Raw genomic sequence first — 12,338 nt, 5'->3', positions numbered from 1 at the left:
GCTCCAGACCCTTGCATGAATGGAACATGGATTGTAGGAAGCAATGTAATTTATAGCATCTCTCATGGAACCTCATGTATATCTTTGTGACAGACTGGCTGGTACATATACGAGAGCAACCATGGACTCCATAACTTAATTAGAACTGGTCTTACCTTGAATATTAATTGTAAATGTAGGGTTATATAATAATGTCCCCAATTATGGAAAAAAATCTTTATTGGTAAAGAAAGACCAGATTATAATCTGGTGATAAATATATATATATATATCTCCCTAATGGTTTAGCAAAACACATGTATATTTCTTACTCATGCAAAGAATAATAATCCTCTATTTGCTGAGTCAGTGAGACAGGCTGATGGAGGTTCCACCATCCTGCAGCTGTGCCATCTTGAACATAGACTCCACGGTCAATGTGGCAGGTAAAGGAAGTATAAAAAGGTCTTATATTGGCCATTAAATACTTCATCTCAGAGATGATGCACATCGCATCCTCTCACAGCCCATTTCAGTACTAGACATATGGCCTTATCTGACTGCAAGGAAATAAGAAAATTTAATGTTATTCTGTACCTAGCAGGAGAGTGACGCTAGACACATGCAAACACTAGAAATCTCAACCACAAAATTATATTGTTCTATTTTACTACATGAGGAAAATAATCAGTGGGTTGTCAGTGTGCTAATAATAATTATTTTGTCAAACATGACATATGTAAAACTTGAGCTGACTGAAGGGTGAACATGATTTAAAAAAAGTATCCTAGTGTATAACTAGTGATATATACACTTAAAGTGAATATCTCTGTTAACACGAAAGAAAATTCAGTAAGTGCTTACTGGTATACTGAGTGGTAGAAAGCCTCCAAGATATTACTTCCTATACTTTGTCCTGGGGGTAATAAACCTGTCGGATATAATTAGAATTCCACATAGAGAAAGGCACAACCTTTTAAGCCCTTCTGAAAGTAGAGCTGTAAAGGATATGAGGTAAGGAGGAGTATTTTGAGTCTTTCCATAGACCTAAATAATTTAGGGGTAGACAAAATATCCCCCAAACTGCTCTGAAGCCATCTAAGCATTAAAAATTTCATGCAACAGAGAGCAGTGTTAAGCTGAAATAAGACACTAAGTAGACATGCAGAACACCTGGAGGAAACAAGCAGCTCCACTCTGGAGGTCATGTTTGGCAGGAGGGGGTTGATCATGGGAGTTTGTAGCCAAGGCTCACAGGGCATGATGCAGGTAGCACTTCCATACTATAAAATGAGCTAGACTCTCCAATAAGACATCAGTGCCCAGAGTACTGAAGGTAAGAATTGGGCAAAATAACCACAGGGATAATAAAACTATTTTATGGGCTCAGAAAAATAGAAAGCAGTGTTTCAAAATGAGGCATGCTATATAATTTATAGGTCCATACAGGAAGAAAAATTGGTAATAGTTAGGGAGTTAATATGAGAAAACTAAATGAAAGCTGTTGCCTTTGTGTCCTGGGTATAATTTTATTTATGACATCTCTGTTGGGTATAAAATGTAAGATCTGCCTGAGAAGAAACATTGTCCAGACATGACTCCCAGAAGTATCATTTTACTTTTTTTCTTCCAAGCAGTTGTGTTAAATTTGCAACTACCCCAAGCATCCACACCTGAGTGTAGCTGCTGGACAGCGAGGTTCCATTTTCCTAACTCAGCTCAGAGTCCTTACTGCCTGTTCACTGCAGCTTCTGTAAAACTGTCTGCTTTTGCTCTAAGGAATAGTGAATGCCTTAGATGACCACTTCTCAGATGGTGAAAAAATATGAGGTAGCTCTAATATTGAGTAGAAAATCTGTGTGTATCCATGTAAGTAATGTGACAGGTATTTCTGTCAGCACTCTTGGAAAGGCCACTGCCTTCCTGAATATGAGATCCCTAACAGCACTTCTTTATTGGCTGAGGGTAAATGGTATACCTCAGAAGAAATCTATAATGCATGAGTCATTATTTTTAAGAATTGGGAGTGTTATTGTGGAATACAACATTCTGAGGTGAATTAAAACTTTCTTCATTTGTAGGACATCATGCATAAAGCTGAAAACATGTGAACCCAGCATTACTTACACACACACACACACACACACACACACACACACACACACACACACACCCCGCCACGGGTTGTCTGTTTTTATTTTAGTGACCTTATGCTGCCAGGAAACACCAGCTCCTTTCTTTAATTTACCATGAATTCTGGCCAAATGCAAGGATTCCAATACCTTAAAGATTATTGTATTCACTTTTTTTTCTAATTGATAAGAAAATTAAATGATAAAAGGTGTCAGAGATGCTTAGAAAATTCTTCCCTGAAAGCCAAGGCATTTTGACCATTTTCATGATTACAATCATTCCTTCATGTAAGGAAAAATGGGTTTAATACATTGTTACCTGGAGAATGTGGATCACAAGTTGTGACAGACCCTTTAGTCTCAAGAATTTATTTAAGTTACCACGAAAGTAGAGAATAAATATCAAGATAGTCTTTAGCCTTTTCATCTTACATCACGATCTGATATATGTTTTATGCTTACTACTTTGTCATATTCCTATGGGTAAACAGGAGAAACTTGACCTACTTTTTAGTATATTTTGCTAGAGAAGAGAGGAAGCCCCACTCACAGAGAAGTCACATAAAAGGAAAAGTTGGAACTCGGTGTTACTGGGACGAAACATAGTCCAGATATGATTCTCCTGTCAGGCATGTGGAGAACATGTGAGGTGGACAGGTTCCTCACCCCCAGGAGAAGCAGTGTGCAGGTTTGGTCTGTGAGGATAAAAGGGATGCTCAGTAACATTCGTTCACCTTTTCTAGGATGGAAAGGGGTGAGGGTATTACCTTCACTGCTTCTGGAAATAAAAATCATTTAAGAACCCACTGCAGGAATAGGCCAAGAAGCCATATCAGGTATTGTTTCCATTTTGCATTTTGCATTATGTTTCTTTGAGTGAAAAATAAAAAAGATTTTACTAAAGACTTTATGTGTATTTGTATGTGTCTTTGAACATATTCATTCACTGCCTTATAAAAAGAATTGGACACATTTCTGGTGATTTCTGGAACACCAGAATCTTCCTAATAGTATTCATGGAGTTGTTCATTCCCCCTACTCACATGTCACCCTTGTTTTGTGTATTTAAATGATCTTATTCACATCTTACCTCTTGAAGAGTTTCGGTTCTGTCAATAAATCATGGAGTTCAGATTCTTTTCCTTGAAGTATGCAATATACCACTTGCAAAGAGATTAGAGGTCCTAATGGAACTTAAATCACATCATTGGAAACCTAAAATTAAAAGTGACAGCATACGATGTTTAATTTTGGGGGTGCTTTGTAGCCACCTTCTTCACTTTTATTGCTCTTTGTCTAGCGTTTTCTCTCCAATATGGAAGAGAGAGGTATGGTTTATTTATCCCCTTCACACCAAAATATAAATTCTAAGTAAATTTAAACATTCCAGGTCACCAGTCATTTGGCAATTATTCCACCTGGATTTTCTCATCATCTCTTCCTCAGACTCAAGCCCCTCTAGTCTCCCCTCTCTCTCGAGATCTGCCACACCTCCAACAATGCATGCCTGTGCACACCCATGTACATATACGCTCAATCTGTTCTTTCCTCATCTGATACCTAATCCTCTTTATCTCTTTTCTTGGTTTACCTAGGACACTCAAAAAACCCTTCTGTTTTTTTTTTATAATTTTTTATTGCAGTAAAATATATATAAAATGTTTATTATTTTAACCATTCGAGTATATAACTGAGTGACATTTAAGACATCCATATTGTTGCCTAACAATCACCATTTTTTTAAGTCCCCAATTTTTTCATCACCCCCAACAAATGCTCTGTACCCATTAAACAATATCTCCTCCTTCCTATCGCCCCCTAGACCCTGGTGACCTCTATTCTACTTTTAGGCTCTGTGAATTTGCCTATTTTAGGTCTCTCATGTAAGTGAAATCATGCAATGTTTGTCCATCTGTATCTGGTTTATTTCACTATGAATACTGTTTTGAAGGTTCACCCATGCTTTAGTATACATGAAAATGTCATTCTTTTTTTATATCAAATAATATTTTATTGTATTCATATACCATGTTTTGTTTATCCATTAAGCTCTTGATGGGCACTAAAGCTCTTTATTTCTTTTGGTTATTGTGAATAATGCTGCAATGCACATTGACGTAGATATATCTGTTTGAGTCTCTGCTTGTTTTCTTTAGAATTTATACCCAGGAGTGGAATTGCTGGATCACATGATAGTTCTATGTTTAACTTTTTGAGAAATTGCCAACTTGCTTCCTATAGTGCTTGCAACATTTTACATTTCAACCAGCAACACTTGAGGGTTGAGGGTTGAATTTCTCCACAACATTGTTAACACTTATTATTTTCCATTTTTATGATTATAACCATCCTTAAAGGTGCTAAGTGGTATCTTATTGGTTTTTTTTTACTTGCATTTCCTTAATGATTAATGATGTTGAATATCTTTTTGTGATTAATTTTAACTATTTTTTCCCTGTGTTTTGATGTTATGTATGGAATTGTTGCCAAATTCAACATCATAAAGACTTTTATAGTTTTCACTCTTAAGGTTAGATCTTCGATCGATTTTGAGCTAACTTTCGTAGAGGATATGAGTCCAACTTCATAATTTTGCAGGTGGATAACCAGTTTTCCTTGCACCACTTATTGAAAATACTGTCCCCAGCCCATCCAGTTTATGTTCAAAGTAATCAATAGAAGTAGCAAGTAAAGCCATTGATTTTAGATAGACAAGACCATGTTATCCTGAAAGCAATTCTGAGAAGTCATGATATCATGGAGTAGAAATGACCTACTGTAAGTTCCATGAGGGGAGGAACGGTCTCTGAGTTCACCTTCGTAATCTCAGCTCCCAGAATCATGCTTGACACATTGTAGGCTCTCGATAAATACTTTCTGGAAAAAAAAATTGTTGAATAAATGACTTAACCCTTTGAACTCTAAAATAAAGGATGGAAGAAAGTAAAGATTGTGTTGGCTAGTGATGGAGTTTAAGGTTCTGCTGACATGGAGTAATGGAGATATTTCTGGGGAAACCAGACCTTCCTAGACCTCGAAGGCACTAGAGGGCTACCATCAGTTAGCACACATCTCTGCAACTGGCTGGTTTCCATGGTTTCTCCTTTACCAGAGTGAATCTGTGAGGCAGCAACCCTCTAGACCCCCTCCTCGGTATCTATGCCTGCACTCTTCCCTTGGCCTAGAATACTATTTTCACTTCCCACAGCTTCACCCTGCAAACGAATGAGCAAAGATACTACACAGATATGTGCACGCACTTTGTCTAGCTAACTCTTCATTTTAAATATCTCAGCTCAGTATCACTTCCTCACTAATACCTACTCTCTCCCTATCTTTAGTAGGTCAGGCCTCCAGTTGGATTATTCTTACCACTCTACACCTATCAGTGTGGGTAACTATATATTTGTGACAGGATTTGAAAAATACTCCTTTCTCCCAACTAGTATAAGACTACCACACTGCTATGTACTTAGTAAGGTCTTAAAAAATACCCAGTGAATAAGCTGATAGGAGATGCCCCAAATGTAGTTCACTGTCAATATTCCAATTGAATCATTATCTAAATTTAAAGCTGATATTTAAACAGTGAGTTGGATTGGTGGGCAAAGACCATAAGACCATAACCTTGAACACAGTGACAGAAGCAACTCAAGAGAAAACTTTTCGCCACACACCTCCCTCACTAATTGCAAGCACCATTCACATTTGAAAAGGTGTTTACATAAAGACTTGATTTTCCCTTTCCTCTGCTTTGGGCTTTGTGCTGATACTCTAGCTCTCAAGAGGAAGAACACTCTACCCCGATTTGACTTGGCCTTGGTTTACCTCTAGCTCAAACATGCCTGTCTCACTGTCAGATTTAATTAAAGTCAAGATAATAGCAACAACAATAGAAGCAGAATAATCAAGAGATGTTGCTTGTTTCGTGCAGCAGAACATTTAGAGGAGATTTTCACAAGGCAAGTGAGAGAGCAGCGATCTTTGGAGCATCATTCTGCTTGGCAGTGGTGAAGAAGGCAGTCCCATGAATCTTTGTGTTCCCTCGATATTGGTGGGCATGATCTACTAGGCCAGGGCACCTGGGGTAGGCCATAAGAACACTACAAGGTGGTGAAAGAGAGTAAGGTGACCATAACAAGCAGAAGGGGGTGATGGCCCTGCCAAGGGCTACCCCCTGGGCAGATATTCAGTCTCCCCCATGATTTCTATATCAGCACCCTTCCTGCCACCCTCACTGCCACAAGCCATACTTTCCTCTTCCACGGCCTCTCAGGAAACTGTTCTCCAGTTTTAGCTACATAACTTTCTCCTCTCTCTTATCCTAGTTCAACATCACAATGCCGAATCGATCTTTCTCATTGTAAGAAAGAAAACATGTATGGGGCGGGGTAAAAAAAAATCAAGTGACTAAGTCAGAATCCTTTGTAATGGTAAGAGGAGAGGAAGGACAGGGACATTCTGGGCACCTTTGTCCCATCACTTGGGACACACTGTAAGAAATACTTTCATTTTTAAAAGAGGTGAGGTGTTCTTCTATCTCCCAAGTTTTATTTTGAAAAAAATTTCAACTCTCAGAGAATGTGAAAGAATGCTATGATATATACATATGTCCTTCATTTAGATTTATAATTGTTAGTATTTTGCCACATTTGCTTTATCTGCACACACACACACACACACACACACACACTCTTTTTTTCTTGAATCTTTTGAAAGTAACTTGCAAGCATCATAACATCTCAACCCTACTTTAAAATATATCTATAGAACACAAGGACCTTGTCTTACAGAACTATATTATTATCACACCCACAAAATTTAATACTGATGCGATAATTGCCTAACATATAGTCCATATTGAAATTCACCGATGTGCTGCCCAAATATATTTCATAGATCTTTTTAAAAATTCAAGATCTGATGAAAGTTCTCTCATTGCATTTGGTTTTTATGTTTTCTTATTGTTCTTCAATGTACAAAAGCCCATTCCTTTATACATGCATATTTATGTATGTTTGCTAGTTTGTTTTAATTCATAGGTAAGTTTTTGGGTGTCCAGGATAGCTGTCTTATAGAATTTCCCCAAATTTTGGGTTTTTGCTTCCTTGTGAATAGATTCAAGTAAAACATTTTTGGTGAGACATTGTATAATTGACTTTGAATCACATCTGAAGGTGCATAATTCCAGTTTATCACGATATTGGTGCTGCTAAATTTGATCATTTGGTTAAGGTGGTAGCTACCAGGTATCTTCCTTATAATTTCTTAATTCCTTAATTAAGAAGGGTGCTGTGGGATTATAGTTTGAAATCCCATGCCTACTCTGTTTTTCAAGACCCTTTTACTCAATTACTAAAACTTCTATTGTTGACCCTTCATTTAATCAATTATTCCTCAATGATCACCCAGTTGTAACTTTCTATTCTATTATTCTGATGACATATATTAGTTAATATTCTTCTGTAAACAAATTTCTCTTTCCCTTTCAAGGGGGGAGTACAGATTGTGTATTAAAGACAGACCCAACAATAAAGCCCATAGTACTGACCACATCCTTCTTAAAATGCTTCCCCTGTGGTTAGATGCTTTCTTTCATGAGTGTTCTTCTTTGATGTGGGTCACAAGCTCTCTAAGATCTTTGGATGTTTCAACGCCCTAGGTTCTTTCTAACTCTTTCTAACTCTCTGAGCATGAAAAATCTCCCACATTGTATGGGGCATTTAGATAACCTACCCAGGATTCAAAAGTGTTGGAGCACTCTTGTAAACTATACACATGTAATTTCTCTTTAGAGATGAGGTTAATCTAGTAGGGACCCTGTCTGTGGTACAAATAGGGTGGGGGATATTAGGGCTGAGATTAGAACAGCTATGCTAGGAGAGATACATGAAGCATTGCCAAGCCCAAAAAGGTTTATCTTCTAGCATGCGGATTGAACAGGGCAAGGAGAATAAAGGGGAATGAGCAAGAGATGGAGGTTCCAATGTGTGTCAGAGACAGGCAGGAAAGGGAGACACTGAGGTCCTCCTGTTTACTTTAGAACACTTTGAATTTACTACAGTTTTAATGCAGATTCTCTTCCCCACAATGTAGCCCACTGCTATGTGAGACTAGCCTGGGTTAATTGAATCAAATGTCTAACTGGGGCAGCCATGGTTGTAGGGGCGGTTGTCCACCATGACACTCTTGTACCCCCTCACCTGGTCTCTGCAGTTCAGTTCCAGTGCAATTGGGCCTTACGGGTGTTAGCAACAAACTGATGTGCATTCGCTCCATCTCTACCTGGCAAGGAAGTTCCTGCAGAGATTAGAGATGGGCAAAGTCAATGAGGGTATGGAACATGGTGGCAGAGAGCAGAGGGTAGAGACAAGTGTGTTTAAATCAGCAGAACAATGAGTTCTAGGCAAGGGCGATTTTGAGATAAATGCTTTGGGTCCTATTTTATTTTATTTTCTTTCTAAAAAGAAATGATCTCTCTCTCCGATGAAAAAGTCGTGCTGTTCTATTGCTGTCATCTCACCTCCACTCACACAGTTTCATGCCGTTTCATTTCTGACCCACTTTCTTCATCTCCTTTGCTTGTTTCCTTCAAGAACAGTTTTAGCTCCCAACCCCGGCTAGTACCTTGCTTAAATTGCTTTAATCTCCAAGTGCTTCTTATATTGATTTTAAACAGTTAAGCTGCCAATCAACTCCTCTCCTTGTGCAGCAGCTGAGGGCAGAGAGATTAAAACAACAAACAAAGAAGGCTGGAGCTAGGAAGTTGGTTAGAATTTCCAAATGAATGTCAGCAGCTATCAGCAGCACCTCTTTCTTCCTCCAACCACGTGGAGGTACAAGATTATTACAAAGAAACTAGATTTGTAATGTTAATAATAGCCAGCATTTAATGAATAGTTACTCTGTGCCAGGAACCCTTCTATATATTATATTCATGTTAACTCATTTAATCCTTACAACAATCATATCTGGTAAACACTACTATATTCTTTTTTAATAGAAGAGGAAACTGAGGCACAGTAAGGTTGTGACACATCTAATCTCACACACCTGGTAAAGGACAGAGCATGACACCAAAGTTAGTGTGGCTCTAGAAAATGAAGTAGAAGGCAGCAAGCTACAAGGACATGACTGCCTTGTTATAAAGTCTCCACCAGGCTGTAGCACAGAATGCCACCTTCCAAGAAACGGGAGCGTGGTCAAAACAGGTGAAGGTTAAGTACCTTTTAATCCAATAAACATGCATGAAGCCCTGATTACGTACAGGCATAAAGCTTAACCCAGGAGATATACAGATGGAGAAGATGCACTTACAGCTCTCAGAAACTTCAAATTCCCAGATGAGCAGTCCACAGGGGCAGAAGGTGGTAGAGGAGAAAGAAAAGGCACATGAGTGACCAAACCACTCTTCATCCTTTATGACTCAAACCTCAGCTCTTCCAGGAAGCCTCCCTAACCACCTTCAGCTGCTTCCTTCTTGTCATATCAATTTACTATTGAACACTGCAACAGAAGGATCACTTCTCTGTCTTTCCTTCTAGGTCAGGGTCCTGCAAACCACATCTTGAGAGCCAAATTGGCTCATCATCTGTTTTTATAAATAAAGTTTTATTAAAATACTGTTATAGTCATTTGTTTACATATTGTCTATTGTTGATCTTGAATTATAGCAGCTGTTTAACAGTTGCATCGGAGACAGTTTGGCCTGTAAAGCCTAAGCTATTTACTCTCTGGCCCTTTTCAGTAAAAGATTTCCAGTCCCTATGCCAGACTGTGGGGATTTTTAGGGAAGGGAACTTGTTCTTTATTTACAAATTTGCAGTAGCTAGCAGTAAAGGAGCAGGGTCCTTCTGGGTCTGCAATCTGTGCCCACAGCATCATTTAACCTTGGCCTGGGGTAGATTCTTAAAATGGAGGTTCCTGCGGGAGAGAGAAGTAGTGGGGATGCCGAACTCCTCCCCAGTTCTTGTTTCCTCGCTCGATGTACATCTCACAAAGGACACAGCAGATGCGTAGGTGATTTTGCAACTGAACACAAATCGACTGAAACTCCTCTGAAATCACTGCCACACATAAGGAAGAGAGGCTTGGGAGCAGGCAGAAGGAACAAAGTAGAGACAAAGAAAAAAACAGACCACACCACACGTGGGATGATTTGCCACTTTAATTTTCTTACGGGGTGACATAACTTCTGTGACAGGTAGGTTATTTCGGTTCTTCATTAGGACTCTTGTTAACGTGGTGTTGGATGTATCTAACTGCACCTGCTGTGTTAGCAATCGTAAAGTGGCGTGTATACTGTCACATCTATCTTGGGAAGGACTGAATTGGATCTGGCGTGAGGGTGGGCAAGCGACAGATGAGACGGCAAGTAGAAATTACCTGCACAATTTTCCGGCTCTGAGCTGGTAACAAGTCAAGCATGCTGAATGAACACTCTATCCAAGCAATTGCTGGCGAGAGGGCCATCCATCTTGAAGGACGTTTTTGCCCAAATTGCCGCATGCCATGGAAGAGCCGAGCTGCTCCAAACACTGTTGATGCCATGGCAGGCAGTTTCCTCCCCAAGTGGTATGTGGGGAACAGTGCAGAGCTTTCTGAGGACTGACTGCAACCTGCAGGGAGGCCTAAGAGTCACAAAGGAAGATGTAAACCTGCCGAGAAGGGATGACCCATGATCTCTGATTTATATGACTAAGACGTTGCCAGAATGAGGCAGGCTGAGCTTTTTGTTGTTGTTCTTGAAATCTTGCTGTGTTGGGCTATACTTCACCTCCAATCAAAAGGTCCTGAGTGCTGTCGGAACCTATATTATTCCTTCCCTGTAGGACGGCTGAGAATCTTCCTTCCCCTATCACAGACTGCGAGTGTTTTCAACTTGAGGGTTAAAGGCATGTGAAAAATAAAGTTCTATCACTTAACTGACTAGTAAAATTCCGTTAGGGAGCTCTTACAACTAATAGTTAGACGGCTGTGTCCGAACAGCTCCTTTCTTGGAGCACTCCATAAATTCCTGGGGCAGTTTAATTATTAAAATGCTGTACAGTCTGCTTCGTACTGTACCAGTAGCTGTCTTCTTGATGGTACAGAAAAAAGTCTAATCTTGTTTTCATATGACATATCTTCATGTAATTGCAGATAGTTTCCTTTCTACCCACACTGCTCAAATCATGATTATTCTCTTCCCTAGGTTATATAATCTCATTTCCTTCTACTTTCCTCCTCAGACATGGTTTTGGTTGCACTCACAACTTTGATAGATTTTTTTGCTAACATGCCTCAACCTGTCTTTAGCCTTTTTTTTTTTTTTTAATTTGCTATCCAGAATAAATGCAGGATGCAGTGCTTCCTTCCTCCTGCTAAATGTGCTTCTCTCACAAGGCAGAACGCATTGAGAAAGGACAACACCGAGGTGTCAAAAACTATCAGCTCTCAAAGAGAAGCCCTCCCACCCTTATCCTAAGTTCAAGAACAAAGATAAGGAAGCATCTAATGGAGAGCATCGTGGATCCCCTTGCCTGATTTTAGAAGCGCTCGCCCGGTCACTGGAATATTTAGTATTCTAGTATAGATTTGAAGTTTTTCTTGTTGTTATTTTTCTTGGGCTTGAAAAAAAATATGCATTAATTTTGACTTTATTTTTTCTAAGAGACAGTTCTGGAATAAAATAAAATGAACCTAAATGGTTTTGCTAACTTACACGACTTGCCTCTAAACTAACTCCTTTCATGGTTACAGGGCTTCAAAAAGGTAGAGCTAATTTTTATGAGTTAAATCAGGGAGTTTGTGTTTCTTGTTCTCTCTTTATGATTATGGCAAGAATTTTTGATTTCATAGGTATCAAGTGACCCCTGAGCTATTCTATGGATGGACAAAAGATGTGGCATTTTGCTTGGGCCAGAACTCTTTAGAGAGAGCCAAGATGAAGGATGTCAGCGATGAAGACATCCAAGAAATCACGAAGCCAAGGTTCACACTTTAGGTGAGAAGGTGCTTTGCAGCTACAGCTAATCCTGGACTCTGAGTCTGAACATGAGCTGAGACTTCCTAACAGTCATAATTTCTGCCGAATTTAGTTTTCACTCGTAGAGGATTCGTTTTTTACTCTTATTGTGTAACATCGAAAACACAATCATAGAAAATATGACAATTTTATTACCGTTTTCATTTCTTTTTATTCCTTTTACTTTCCCCTTGGCTTTTGTGTAAAAGTCTTGAAAATGT

General features: G+C 39.1%; 1 protein-coding gene across 2 annotated transcripts in view; it reads right to left on the bottom strand.

Annotated features, from left to right (window-relative positions):
- The window catches only part of ASTN2 (astrotactin 2), a 900,155-nt gene extending 891,734 nt beyond the window's left edge, over positions 1-8,421 (bottom strand). For both annotated transcript variants that reach the window (XM_036238510.1, XM_036238511.1), the window contains exons 1-3: positions 8,315-8,421; positions 4,889-4,988; positions 3,202-3,326 (exon numbers count right to left, since the gene is read on the bottom strand). The gene's annotated coding sequence lies outside the window, so the exon portion shown is untranslated. The remainder of the gene's footprint in view (positions 1-3,201; positions 3,327-4,888; positions 4,989-8,314) is intronic.
- Positions 8,422-12,338: the final 3,917 nt, after the last annotated feature.

This window comes from Rousettus aegyptiacus, unplaced genomic scaffold, assembly GCF_014176215.1.
Source record: "Rousettus aegyptiacus isolate mRouAeg1 unplaced genomic scaffold, mRouAeg1.p scaffold_m13_p_3, whole genome shotgun sequence".
In the NCBI taxonomy this organism is placed as follows: Eukaryota; Metazoa; Chordata; class Mammalia; order Chiroptera; family Pteropodidae; genus Rousettus; species Rousettus aegyptiacus.
This window is presented reverse-complemented; position numbering and strand designations above follow the sequence as displayed.